Genomic DNA, 14,597 nt, shown 5'->3' on the forward strand with positions numbered 1-14,597 from the left:
GGTTAAAGCAGGCGTTAGGGAAGGAGTTACAGGGAGCAGCTAAAACTATTCAGGGCATCAACAGAAATCTTGGGGCCCAGGACAAATGCAAGGAGCAGGGACGCATATGCATTAAAAAAATGTATAGGCAGATCAGATAACAATACTTTTCAATTTACATTGTGCCACAACTGTGCTAGGGCATTTGTTCCTGGAGAACTAACGGTGTACTGGTTAAAGTCCAGACACTTAGTTCTCCATTTAATTTGCCAAGTTATAGCACATTAAATAGGGTCTTTTCCTTATTCTTTTAAGGATGGTTTACCTCTTATGTGCTGTACATAATAAGGTGCACTTCCTCCTAGGACCAACGTGTACTAATGGCAGTGACATGTTTAAGGGGTTATAAAGCATTTTTTAATTGTTTAAAGTTAGTTTGTAAACAGGCTGAGCCGAGACTTGGGAGGGGCTACATTTCCTCTGACTGACTACACCCTTTTGAAATCACTAAGTGTTCAATAAGAATTGTAAAAGTTTGTTTTCTGCCTAGGGTTTTTTTTTGGGGGGGGGGGGGGGGTCTGCAGGGCTATACCACATTCATTTCAGCTCCGGGTACCCCATATTTCCTGAAACACTTCCCTCCGTAAGTCATGCAGGTAGCAGCCTCAGCTAGGCGAGCAATATGGCGGTTTAAAAAGGTCTCTCATGTGGGCCAATAGGAAGAAACAAGTCATCTATCGTAGCTTTCTATTGCCCCGGGTAACACTCAACTTTTAAACATGCAGGAAATACTGCCCTGACGTATGGAGGTAGGTATCTCTGGAAGCATGGGTTCCCCAGAGCAGAAATAAACCCAGTTCAGCTCCAAAGACCCCTTCCCTCCCAACTTCGGGGAAGTTTATTTTCTTTCAAAGGAAATGCTCCTTCAGGTATTTATTTAAAAGGCCCAAAGCCTGTAGTGGATTGTTCACATGGCAACTCCTGCTCACTTCCTCGGCACTCGGCAGCAGGGAGCTTTCCCCCCCCCCATGTTGAATACAAAAGAATCTTATACAGGAAGTAGTCTTATCCTGAGCTGCTCGGATAATGTTGTTTGAGGTCTAACTAGGCCACTAGGTAAAAGGGACGTGGCAGCCATATGATTTAGGCAGTGTGCTCACATTTAGAAATAAAATACATAGTTTAACCCCTTCAGTGCCCTAATGATATACGTCATGATAAGGGCCACGACATGGGGCCGTTATGATGTATACCGTACATCATTGGCCACTGCTTTTTCTTTAGGGGCTGTTCACGATCAGCACGCCATACCGCACTGAAGGATGTGTGTGTGTTATATATACAGTTGATATATATATATTTTTTTTAAATATATTTATATTCATTATGCAAGGGAGGGCGATTGCCCTATGTAACAAATATCACAGATTGGACAAATTGCGACCATACAGTAGATTATTCTTGGAATGCTTTGTTTGACTTTAGAAACAATGAGGAGGAAGTATTTTATCACAGGGAATTTCCATACACCGATGGCATAATCATTGCAATTAGGATAACAGGTAAAAAAAGCACAATGTGTTGTTTTAAGGAAGGGATTCAAATGTGACTCGCTGTAAAAAGGAGTTGGCACTGGTATTTAAATGCAATGTCCCACTAGTAAGGTCAGAGTCTTGAACTAGAACATTCCTTGTTTTAGACTGTTGGTCACAAACCTACATTTGAAAAACTAATCCCCACCAAGGGATAACCAATACACAAGGGTGCACTTGGCAAGTATGTGTGGGATACCAAATATGTGATTTTGGCTGAGGGTACCTGAGACCGGTTTAGAAACTGACCAAATCTGATCTTCCTGGCTGAGAGGATGTATGATGTCCCTACAGAAGCCATGCAGCAACCTACACGTTTACATGGGAGACAACCTCCAGGTCAATTGTGTGTTACCCGTCTAGTCATTTCCCACCCATCCATCCAGGACAATTGTTGCTGATCTATCGATCCCATTCCACACACTCAGCGAACCTCACTGCTCAGCTGCAATTTCATGTAATCTACTTGCTTCTTAGCTTGGGATTCTGGGAACTGTAAGGCCTGGGACATAGTAAGCGCTTAGGTGCTGCTGCTCGCTCTCGCTTGCTGCCGCTCGCTCTACCAGGAGTTTTTGCTGTCCTGACAGAGGAGACAGCAAGCGCTTGGGAGGCGGGTATCACTGTGTGTGTGTGTCACTTGGTAGCTGTCAGTGTGTGTGTGTCACGTTGAAGTGGTCTGTGTGATACTGGGGAACCTGTGTGTGAGTGTGTGTGTGTGTGTGTGTGTAGTGTCGTGACGAAACGCATCAGGGCACGCTACCACGACACTACGTAATCACGCAGTGCGCACTTTACGGCCGTAGAGCGAATGGAGCTGATCTGAGGCTGAAAGAATCTCCAAATCGCACTGACGCTTAGAAACATTGTTCCAAAGCACCGACAACTGCTGGAGGTGAACCGGAGGGACTATCTACCATCTGATGTGTTCCAGGACGGTGTGGCCTTGTTGGTGGTGATTATATCACAAACTGCCTTTTTATCTTGTACTTTTGTGAGTGTCCTTAATCCCCTTGTCCTCTTTTTTAATCATTAAATGTACTGTTTTACACTATGGGACGTGCGCTCTCTGTTCTTCTCTTTCTATAGTCTTCCTGTTGGAATTGGTTATTCCTTCTGAGAGCAGCCGTGGATCCCTGAGCAGCATTTCCAATCACCATTGAATTTCTACTGGACTTGTACTAAGGGTTGGACTTTCTTCCATTTTTTGTCCCCTTTTCTTCCCTGTTTGATATATGTTATTACAATACACTTGCACATGTTTTTACATATTTTTTACACATTTTTAACACTTTTTCATATTTATGGTTTTTCATATTGTTAGATTGATAATTTTATTTTTACTAACATTGTACACATTATCTGCACGGTTTAATTCATTTTATTTTACCTTGTTTCACGAGTGCCGCTACTGAAAATTTTCTCATATATATGTGTGTGTGTGTGTGTGTGTGTGTGTGTGTGTGTGTGTGTGTGTGTGTGTGTGTGTGTGTGTGTGTGTGTGTGTGTGTGTGTGTGTGTGTGTGTGTGTGTGTGTTTTCTCAGAATCCCTGGCTGCAGTGGAAGGATACTAAGGGATAATAGGGAAAAGCAGGGTTGCAGACCTGTGCTCATACACATACACATGCATATACACACACACACACACACACACACACACACACACACACACAATGTGCACACACACACACACACACACACATGCATACACACACGAGACATGGATCGGGGCAGAAGGGGGACAGACCGTCAGGGGGCGGGCGCGTCACTGGCCGGGGGGCGGGCCAGTGACGTCACGGAGCTGGTTCGCCCTCATTGGGCGAACCGCTCACGTGACCGGCCTGTCTCGCCGGCAAGCGGGGGAATTTTAAATTCCCCCAAGACCTGCGCTTCCGCAAGAGCGCGGAAGCGCAGGTGACCCCCTACTAAAGGCGCTCTAATTGCGGCTGTAGGGGCTCAGTGCTGAGCGGGAGCGCGCGTCAGCACGCTTCCACAAGCACGCAGCAAACATGTCCGGGGCCTAACACTGGCAGTTGGGAACCATTTCTTAGCAAGCTCCAAACTTCTTACTACAGATCAGGTTTTCTAAATGGATTAATGCAGTATCAATCTCGATGATATTGGCTCGTAAAGTGGGTTTGGGATCACTTCTGAAACGTGATTCTTTAAAATGACGTGCAAGGCTAGGAGTATATAGACATTCTTAGCAACATTATAAAATGTATGAGTTAATGTTCACGGGAGAGATACTCCACACCATTACATATAGCATTAGCTTATTTACATGGGAAATGTAAACTGCATCCCCCTCCCCATTAAAAGAATTACATTGATTTTGGTCTACCACAATCAAATGTAAACTGTGATTATGAACATAGCGTTAAAAGTGCAATCCCAGATAGCTAGCCAGAACACTACCTTTTGTTAAGAATTGAACAGTCTCACTCATATCGCTAAACAAATATAACCATACTGATAACAAAGATGTGGCTGCTTTCAATGTTTGGAAATTAATTACTTTTTTTTTTTAAGCCGCCTTCGAGTGGAAGGGTTTTTGTCGATTTATTTAACTTTAGCCCACCCTGTCCTTAACAGGGACCCTTTAAATATAAGGGGAGAGAGACACTGTGCAAACTCTTGATGAACACCCAGTAACTAAAAGGGAGCAGCTAGAGGAAATCAAACCCGTCCCAAGCCTACCATGTTTACATAACTTTAAAAATGATTCAAAATAATCCTTATATATGTGTCAGATTTAATCCCTTAACCATGTCACTGCTATTAGTACACTGGCCCCAGGAGGATTGCTCCTTTATTTTAAAAAAACCAACACCTTAATATTGATGATAATGGTAAAATAACAGGAAATGACCAGTTACTATTTGTAATGGAAATTAAATGTTCCCATTTCCGTGAGGATATATAGTTTAGAAAAAAGGGAGTGTGCCGTTTCCCCCTCTGTCACATGCACAGCAGAAATTGCTTTGAAAGGGTTTTCAGCAGAAAGTAATAAATCCTCTCTCCCCACTACAAGAATAAACATGATTTAAACTATGCGTTAATACCATGGCATGAAAACACAGGTGTGGCAGCAGCTGTATTCAGATTACATGAGTCATTATAGGGGAGAGTATCTGAAAATGGTATAAAAATATTTTATTTTTCATAGCGGAAGTATTCTAACATACAGATTTCAACTCATTGTGGGAGCAGCATCCTTAATTCATCACACTCCCTCCTTCACATAAACACATCCAATAACTTCTATGGTGTCAATCTCTTAACAGCTCGAGTGCCACAATTTTCCCTTATAAATACTTTCAGAAGTTTTATATGATAATGAAGTTGCCTCCCACTGTTACCTTATAGACAGTGTACACAGAATTTCTGCAGACACAATAAGTTCCTGCCCCATAGAGCTTACAATCTATTTTTTTCCCCTCAGGCATAGGGAGATAAGATGACACCGGGATTTGAAGTAGGCTCCCTTGCTTCAAACTATGTGCATTTACTCACTGAGCCACTCCTGCAGCCAAACTTTGGGGGGGGGTGGGGGGGATAACCCGCATATACCATTGACTTCAATAAGTACATCCTATCACACATCCCAGTGGCTCCTATTGAGTTCAATACAATCACACATCAGTTGCCATTTACTTCAATAGGAACATCTTTCAAGTCAGGGTCACCTTCTTACACATAACCGTTCCTGATGATAAAGGTTTATAGTGTAACCCGCTTAACGTTCAGAAATGTAGACTAAAAGTGAAGCAGTGGGTGGGCGTTCTGACATAACAATGGTTCTACAAGATGAAAGTTCGGTGCAGTTGTTTGTAGCTATGAACATAAATAGCCAGCATAATTTTCTGTCTCAGTCAGTGTGTGATCTTTAATAAAGGCCTTGATCTCCAGGCATCACTTTACAAAACTATAAGTGGTTTGTGACAGCAGCAACATCCGCTCCTCACCCCCTCCTTGTTATATTGTTACAACTTTAAAGCAAACAAATAGCAGCGATCCAGATCTTTCCTATAAATTTCCTCAAACTTTGGTGAAAAATACTTTGTGTATTTTATCCCTGTTGAAAGTGACACCGAGCTCTTGAAAGATCATGTACATTTAATCTACTTTTATTTTAGTGCTAAATCTCCAAGAGATTTAGGACTAGAACAAAAAAGGGGTCTTAAAAAAATCACTAAGTGCTCTCACTTAGGTCCCTTTTAAAGATACTTGAAATGGCTTCCCAATGTTGGAGAAGAGTGGAGCACCTTTAGGATTAAAATCTTCCACAGAAGGCTGCTTCACAGTATAGAGAATAGGCCATATGCAACCATTTGGTTTTATAGTCATTTTCAAATCTCTTAAAAAATTCAATCCCACGTACCCAGTCAAATAAAAACATCTTGAAATCAGTTATGTTTTAAGATTGTATCTACCATAAATAGCATATCAGCTGTATCTGTTTGATGATAATAATAATAATAATAACAATAATAAGAGGTGTCAAATTAGATCCATTTAACGTGCCACTTAATCTCTTTGACTAATCATGGCAACAAAATTTACCTAAACACAGAGACTCTGGGTGAACCATAGAACAGTTTACAATGAGTGTTATCAAAAGGCGGTAAAGATCTTAAAAACCTAAAGCATTTGGTTTCCCTGGAGATCTTAAACATATATATTTAAAAATAGTGTAAATTTGTGGCAATCACCTACAGTTAACCGCTCACTGCCACTACAGGTCCTAGGAGGGACGGACCCTCTAAAACCATCATTTAGTAGAAGTCTTAGACTAAGTCCCCGCTAGCGCTGATCGGGTGGAGGAGACTTACATATATAGATATATGCAAGTCCCCGCTCATGCGGTGCGTGCGGCGCTCGTGCGCGTGCACACACGCTCAGCCGCGATCGGCGCGTATATAAACATAAAATCTATATTTACCCGCTCGCGCTCAACTACCCGCAATGCCCCCTTCCCCGCACGCGCGTACAAGCCGGACACCCGGCGCACATGCTTGGAGCGCTCTCCAAGCATGAGCGCGCTCAGCGCCAGCGGGGACTTAGCTTTACCTTGTACTGGCTATCATGTGCTTTCTGTTAATCAAGATAACAATTAAAAGAAAACGTGAGTGTTTAATTTAATGATGACTCAATTAGGGATCAGTGCCCCATCACTCCATTGTCTCCCAAGGCTTGTTGAGCTGGAAATATCTACCACTGATCCCCACCCACGCATAATTAGGAGCCAGGCCTCATCTTCAGTCACCAATATTGCTCCAGAGCACGTATTATGTTACTGAATATGTTTTACACCTTCTATCAAAAATGCAACTACACAGCATATACTAGAACACAAAATGAAAGCACTTAGACATGCAACGCTGTCCCTGCTATTTTTAATGGTTGTTCTAGGATTTAAAAGCAGAAAGTCCACATAGCCGGCTAAAAAAACTATCATACTTTTTTGGCAAGAATTGGTTGTGTTAAAATAATCTAATGATGCCAGTAACAAAGATGCCCTGCTCTATTTTTTGAGGGTTAAATAATTACAACTGGAACTGGGGAAGTATTTGTCAATCAAGCGTTTTCTTTACCCTTACTTACCCTGTCCCTATCAGACAACCAATAAAGACAAGGGGACTTACTTACCCTGTCCCTATCAGACAACCAATAAAGACAAGGGGAACAGGAGAGCTGCATATGTTCAACAAGAGTTTGCACAGCCAGCGCCATCAGACAAAAGTGGAGGAGATCAGATCCCTCCCAAATCACCAGATTTACAAAGTAATGATTAAAAAAAAAAAAAAAAAAAATCTCATTAAGGGGCCGATGCAGTAACTTGCGATATGTGTGTGTCGGCAGCGCGCTTAAATCTCCTGTGTTTGGCGGGAATTTGCCGCTAAATGCAGTAAATAGCGATTGTGAGATACAATGGTGAGTTGCACATGTTGCGAGTTCCTGCAGTCAGTGGCGGATTACTGCATGTATCTGTATTTCACTTGAATGTGGCGTCAACCTCTGCACATAAATAAAAAAAACCTCCTTCTTGCTTAAAGCTTTCAGTTACTCACCGTAGTGACTGTCTTGCTGATACTGACATTAGCAAACCTTTTACTGCTGTCCCTCATTAGATACTTTTGGAAACATACCTGGTGCAGTGCTACAGTTGTGTCTTCTGTTCTTTGACACGTGAAGAGGTGATACATGTGTGCATGTGTCTTGTGACGTTTCATGTACATTTGTGTCTATGTGTTGGACTCTGTTGCAAAGCTTACAGTACATTTCAGTGAGTTGCTGTGTGTACTGTAACCCGTGCATGCAGCAAGAGGCAAGATACGTCATGTATCTGTATTGAAGGAGAATTTGGCGGCAACTTTTGAACATGAAAAAATCACCTCATGATAGTTTGACGCATTCTGTTACTCACAGCAGTGTGTTTCTTGCTGCTAGTGACATTAGCAAGGCTTTCACAGCGCTGTCCCTCAATAGATAGTTTTAGGAACATACCTGCTTCTTGTCATTCACAAGACAGACACCTTTGGCTAACATTAATAATGTATTTTATTATAAACAACACATGTAACAGGTTCTGAATGACATGTAATACAATTGAAGCTGCGCTGCCAGCAGCAACAGTACAATGACACAACAATGTCACTAGCAGCTGAAATTTTCGGCTCTCGCCTGCTTGTTGGTGCCGCAGCTTTTTGGCGCTTTTCTCGCAAGGAGTTTCTCCCGCGCACCCCCGAGATCTTACTCGGCATCTACTGCATTCTGCGTGCTGCTTAATATGGCGAAATAGCCATTCTCGCCACCCCGCCAGCGCTTGATTTCCGGCAACAATTGCATATGCCGTTTTTCAGGTAACTCGCACACATACCGCCATCAACTGCATACTACATGCCAATCTCGCAATAAAACAGCCAAATTCAGCCTTCTCGCAAGTTACTGCATCGGCCCCTAAGTGTCAAATTTTGGTTTTAGAGGCAATCACCCAGACATGACCCCTTAAAAAGGTCACTGGCATTAGTTCAATTTGGCCCTTAGGAGGCACTGCCCCTTTCATGGGTTTTAGAATTAAAAAATGATATATATATATATATATATATATATCATACAAAACTGGAGTCAGTCAGGGAAAATATTTGGGAAGCCCGTATTTTAACCCCTTTGCTGCCAGAGAGGCCAGTAACACATTGGTTTAATTGTGCCACCATTTTTGGCTGCTAAACCCTGATGCTCTAATTCACCAACACACATTGATACATATACCCAGATTTGCATATACAAAATGTACACACATGCTTCTCTGAGCTTACATACTGCTGCATTTGTAAGCCTGGGTTTATAAAATGGTTAAATATGCGGTCACACTGAACTAGTTTTAAAATATTGTTTTAACCTCTGCTTTTGCTCAACTTTAGTGTTCAATAATTTTGTACATGCTTGTCCTATATTCTGCTTTTAGTTTAAATACTAATGCTGTAATGTTGCAGTGACATGGTAGGACATGGAAACCAATTAAATAGCAAAGTCGCTTGGACAGCATGGTTGACACATCATACTGATCTAACAATGGAAACACCTTAAGTTTTCCCACAAAGGTTTAAACGTAATAATAAATATCAAAAGGAACCGTTTGTGGGAGGAACGAAGGTTTTGTGTCTCATAACACCATGAACCTCAATTAAAACTAATCACTATCTGAAAAGTAGACCTTAAAGCATGGGAAGGTCTTACCTGGAGTCTGAGAAAACCTACCTCACCATGACATAAATTCAGAGCTCAGCTTGGTAGTGACATTCTTTAAGCCAAGGTCTTCTACATCATGAAGTTCTTTCATACTAAACATCAAATATTCCTAGATTTAGGATTTCCAGGGACAATGATTGTATTAGTTCCTGCACAATTATCTGTCTATGTCCCACATGAAGGAGTGACTGATCACACAAAGAATTTCCAGTATTGTGCGACTCACAAGGGCCATTTGCCCCAGGCTGGTGGCAGCTGGACTCCCAGAGTGACAAGCCATCTCGGCAACAACTAAACCGTAGATTAAGTTTAAAGCTAGCGCCATCACACCACCAGCAGACCTGAAACCCAACATCAGAAAAGGAGTCTACATTGTTAATTTATCTTAGAGAATAAAAGGCAGGGAGAAGATAGCCACTTTGTCCTACACCGCTCCTCCACTTCAAAAACCCTTTGTAATTCACCGATTACAGACGGTCTTTACATTTTTCATCCTGAATATGCCATTATAATGTTTTTTTAGTACTGTGCACTATAAAATTGATGCACATTTCTTCCCTCAGAAAATCCCTGCTATTCCCTAAAATGCACGCATGCCTTTATTTATACAGCGCCATTAATGTACATAGCATTTCACAGCAGTAATATACGTGACAATCATAAATAACAAATAATACATAAAGGGGAGAAGTGTTTCAGACAAAATAAACATTTAGAAAAAGGAGTCCCTGCTCCAAAGAGCTTATAATCTAATTGGTTGGGAGGAAGAATGTACAGAGACAGTAGGAGGGTGTTCTGGTAAGTGCGTCTGCAGGGGGCCAATGTTTATGTACGAGGTGTTAATCAGCCATGGAGCTACTCATATGCATCCTTAAGCAGGTGTGTTTTGAGGTGGGTCTTAAATGTGGATAGAGAGGGTGCTAGTCGGATACTGAGGGGAAGGGCATTCCAGAGGTATTGGGCAGTCAGTGAGAAAGTTTTAAGGCAGGAGAGGGCTTCAACAGAAAAAGACGGTGTGAAACAGCGCTAATGGATAATAAATGTGAACTAAGTAAAATAATTAGTGCAAATTACAAACAACTGGCAGCCAGGTAAAGACTGACCGTACAGTCAGTAAAGAACCATGGAAAAAAAGGAGAAAAACCGGCACCAAAAAATAAATGTCAATAAATTCCAAACCATGAAGGTGAAGTCCAATTGGAAGTCCTTGGATAACAAAGGAATTGTGCTGACAACTCTCCTCCCAGACCGTGCAAAGGAGAAAGGAAAAAGAAAACAGATTATGGTGCAGTATGCCAAATACTGTTGACTTAAAAACAGTACCAACTAACAATACATAACAAACAGGACAGACAACACACCAACACTAGCAAGGCTAAAAGTAATATTAAAAAGCTATTTATTAACACAATTAATGTGCGTTACGGAGGTGGGATATCCAGGGGGGTAAAACTGGAATCCTACTTACAGGACCCTGGTTGGGTAAAGGCAGTTAACACAGAATTGATGGTGAAGTCCTCCAAAGATGGCGACCGGAGCTCCCTCACGGGCGTCCCCGCGTGATGTGGGTGGGAGATGAATCACTCGAACTGCAGGGCTTTCCGGAGGATATGACGTCACGCCCCTCACAGCTCCTATCGCAATGCGATGTGATGCTCCCAATGCGAGTGTCCTCTCACGCTGCTCTGCTCTGCTGCTATGGCTCCACAAACGATTCCCCAATGTCCTCCGCAACTACAGAAAAGCTTCTAAAATAAACAAGAACTTCCTGACGCATTTCGTGCGCATGCGCGCACTTCTTCAAGGGATGTGCTTCACCGTGTGTTCACAGGACAGTAGATGGTAAAAGAAGTAAAGCTGAAGATCGCTCAGGTGCTCCTCTCTGATGATAACTCGAGTGATTCATCTCCCACCCACATCACGTGGGGACACCTGTGAGGGAGCTCCGGTCACCATCTTTGGAGGACTTCACCATCAATTCTGTGTTAACTGCCTTTACCCAACCAGGGTCCTGTAAGTAGGATTCCAGTTTTACCCCCCTGGATATCCCATCTCCGTAACCCACATTAATTGTGTTAATAAATAGCTTTTTAATATTACTTTTAGCCTTGCTAGTGTTGGTGTGTTGTCTGTCCTGTTTGTTATGTGTTGTTAGTTGGTACTGTTTTTAAGTCAACAGTATTTGGCATACTGCACCATAATCTGTTTTCTTTTTTCCTTTCTCCTTTGCATGGTCTGGGAGGAGAGTTGTCAGCACAATTCCTTTGTTATCCAAGGACTTCCAATTGGACTCCACCTTCATGGTTTGGAATTTATTGACATTTATTTTTTGGCGCCGGTTTTTCTCCTTTTTTTCCAGGAGAGGGCTTCAGATACAAAAAGGGATACAGAGAAGACATTCGTGAGCAGAACGCAAGAGTCGGGATGGTGTATAGCGAGAAACTAGGGCTGAGATGTAAGGAGGGGCAGAAGAGTGCAAAGCTTTAAAAGGGAAGACGAGAATTGAATGTGTGATATGGAATTTGATCGGAAGCCAGGGGAGGGATTTCAGCAGGGGAGATGCCGAGACAGATTTTGGAAATACTAGAGTGATTCAGGCAGCAGCATTTAGGATAGATTGTAGGGGGGACAGGCGAGAGGCAGAAAGGCCGGACAGCAGGAGGTTACTGTAGTCGAGACGGGAGAGAATTAGGGTCTGTGTCAGTTTTTGCAGTCGAGCAACAGAGGAAAGGGCGTATCTTGGTAATATTGCAGAAGAAAAAACTACAGGTTTTAGCTACCTTTTGAAATATGAGAGAGGGGTCGAGTGCGACCCCTAGGCAGCATACTTGGGCTACTGGGAGAATGATACTACTGTACTTCCAGCAGTAATGTTGGTATAAAGGGTAGAGTGGTTTTATTGCATCACCTGGTGTCACAGTGCAAATTGTTTAGAAGCACAAAACTTTAACCCATGCTTTGTTGGTCCTACTGACACATAATACCAGCACCTGATACTCTGTAATCACCAATACACATTAGCACTCATAAAAGAAGCAATCCCACCTGGTCTTGTTCTTTTACATAATTGGAGCCAGGGGATCTTCCGGAACTGAACTGTTCCATGTTTAGCGCCAGGGCTTCCCAGTTCCAGAGAATTACTAGTGTACTCCTCAATGCTTCCTCCTGGGGAAACACTGGAGGCGCCAAACCTTGTGGGATCCGCAGGCCAATAGGAGAAGGGGAAGAGAGAGTTTGGGGGGGGGGGGGAAGGAGAGTGTGTGGGGGCGTTGAGGGGGAAGGAGAGAGAGAGTGTGGGGGGTGAGGGGGAAGGAGAGAGTGTGTGGGGGGGGGTGAGGGGGAAGGAGAGAGTGTGTGGGGGGGGTGAGGGGGAAGGAGAGAGTGTGGGGGTGCGAGGCGGAAGGAGTGTGTGTCGGGGGCACGTGGAGGAAGGAGAGAGACATATGGGTTATACACCCCTGTTAATTTATAGGACACCGATTATCACAAACAATTAAGTGTCATTTTCTCCCTTTACATGCTACTTAAACCATTCCGGAAACTGCAAGGGGTTCATCCGCCCCCTCCCCCCCCAAAAAATAAAATAAAAAGAAGAGATATATGCTTCAAGGATTTTCCGCTAATTATTTAGTTGACACTCCAGTGATAGTTACACCGTCAAGGTATCTTCTCAGGTAACACAAACTTTGTGCTTCAGGGCTTACAATGAGGCGTTAAACATTGAAGAAGAAATGTTACATGGCTGAGTTTTTTCCCTTTGAAAGGCGCAATCATACCTCGGATGAGAGTGACAGATTTAGTAGGTTAAATGCAGCCGATTGACAAGCATATAGTATCTATGTATTCTCTCTGGACATATCCCAGGTGTCTGTCCTATGACCTCTTCTCTCTTCAGGTGACCTTATCACACCTTGAGCGTTCAAATATCACCTGTACATTGACAAAGCCACATTCAACCCCAGATTTTAAACATACTATCCAGATAGCCCTCTGCAGACTGAAACCTAACATGCAGAAGACAGAACTCCTCATACTTCCTCCCATGCTGAGACTTACTACAGCCCCCTTCTCCATTACCATCAATAGCACAAGCCAGATAGGTGTCACATTTGACTCCTCCCTCACATTCTCCTTTCACACTCATGCTGTTGCAAAAACCTGTCGATTTTTCCCTGTATAACATTGCAAAAATACACCCTTTCCTACACCATTTGTATATATTTATTTCAATTGTTAACATTTCCATTGCAAACAAATCTCTCCATAGCATTTGCTTAGAATAAAATAAATAAAATCACCATTAGTCATACAGATAAATATAAGTAACTGATATGCTTGAATCCAGTGTTCCCAACAATATGTAAGAGTCATTTTACAAGATGCAAAGTAAAAAAAAAAAAAAAAGTTACTTGACCATCTAAGGAAGCCAGTTGCACTCGTGGGTAGTAAAATTATTGTGTTGCATACAGAAAAAGATATTACCGAATACTAGAACTTTTTATTAAAAAATAAATAAAATTGAAGAAAAAATAATTTTGTTTTATTTTTAAATGAGCACTTTTTTCTTCTTCCAACGTTTGAAGCAGGGGCTCTCAGAGCTGAACCGCATTTATTTTAGCTACGGGGATACCCTGCTCCCAAGATATTTACCCTGGAAGGTGCCTCCAGTATCTATGCGCAGTTTAAATGTCCCGCATCACATGGGCCAATAGGAAGCAGCACAGGATTACATCATGGCTTCCTATGGCACGCAGGACATTTAAAGCCTCCATTTTGATAGCCCCATCTGGGCTGTTATCGGCACCCCCTAATAATAATAATTGAAAAACAAAAGAAAAAAAAAAAAAAGTTGCCAGAAGTGGCGGTTTCAAGATTTATTTTAGAAAAGGCTTGTTCCCTTTCCAAAGCCAAATATTTTGTAGTCCACCGTATGTCACCCCAAATTTTAGCATCTTTCAAATATCTCACATAACAACTAGGTTTTTTTAACCACTGTGACAAACTGAAGTGCCTGAAATGGCAGTAATGTGCTATTTGCACTATTTGCATTATTTGCTACACCAACAGTGGTTTTCTGTTTGGATGAGACTGTATAGAGTATTAACAGTAGGAAGTTAGAAGCTATAATTACTGACAGGAGCCCATTGTAGATCTCCATCCTTTGAACAATAGATATAACATGGCAGTACAACTAAATGAAATTAAGCTTAGGTCCCTATCCAAAATGCTGTAAATACGTATTTCACGTACATCTCCATTCAAATGAATGGGCCA

General features: G+C 42.2%; 1 protein-coding gene across 2 annotated transcripts in view; it reads right to left on the reverse strand.

Annotated features, from left to right (window-relative positions):
- Positions 1-14,597, reverse strand: part of DENND2C (DENN domain containing 2C) — a 79,960-nt gene that overhangs the window by 32,712 nt on the left and 32,651 nt on the right. The gene's annotated exons all lie outside the window — the stretch shown is intronic.

Source organism: Ascaphus truei, chromosome 9, assembly GCF_040206685.1.
Source record: "Ascaphus truei isolate aAscTru1 chromosome 9, aAscTru1.hap1, whole genome shotgun sequence".
NCBI lineage: Eukaryota > Metazoa > Chordata > Amphibia > Anura > Ascaphidae > Ascaphus > Ascaphus truei.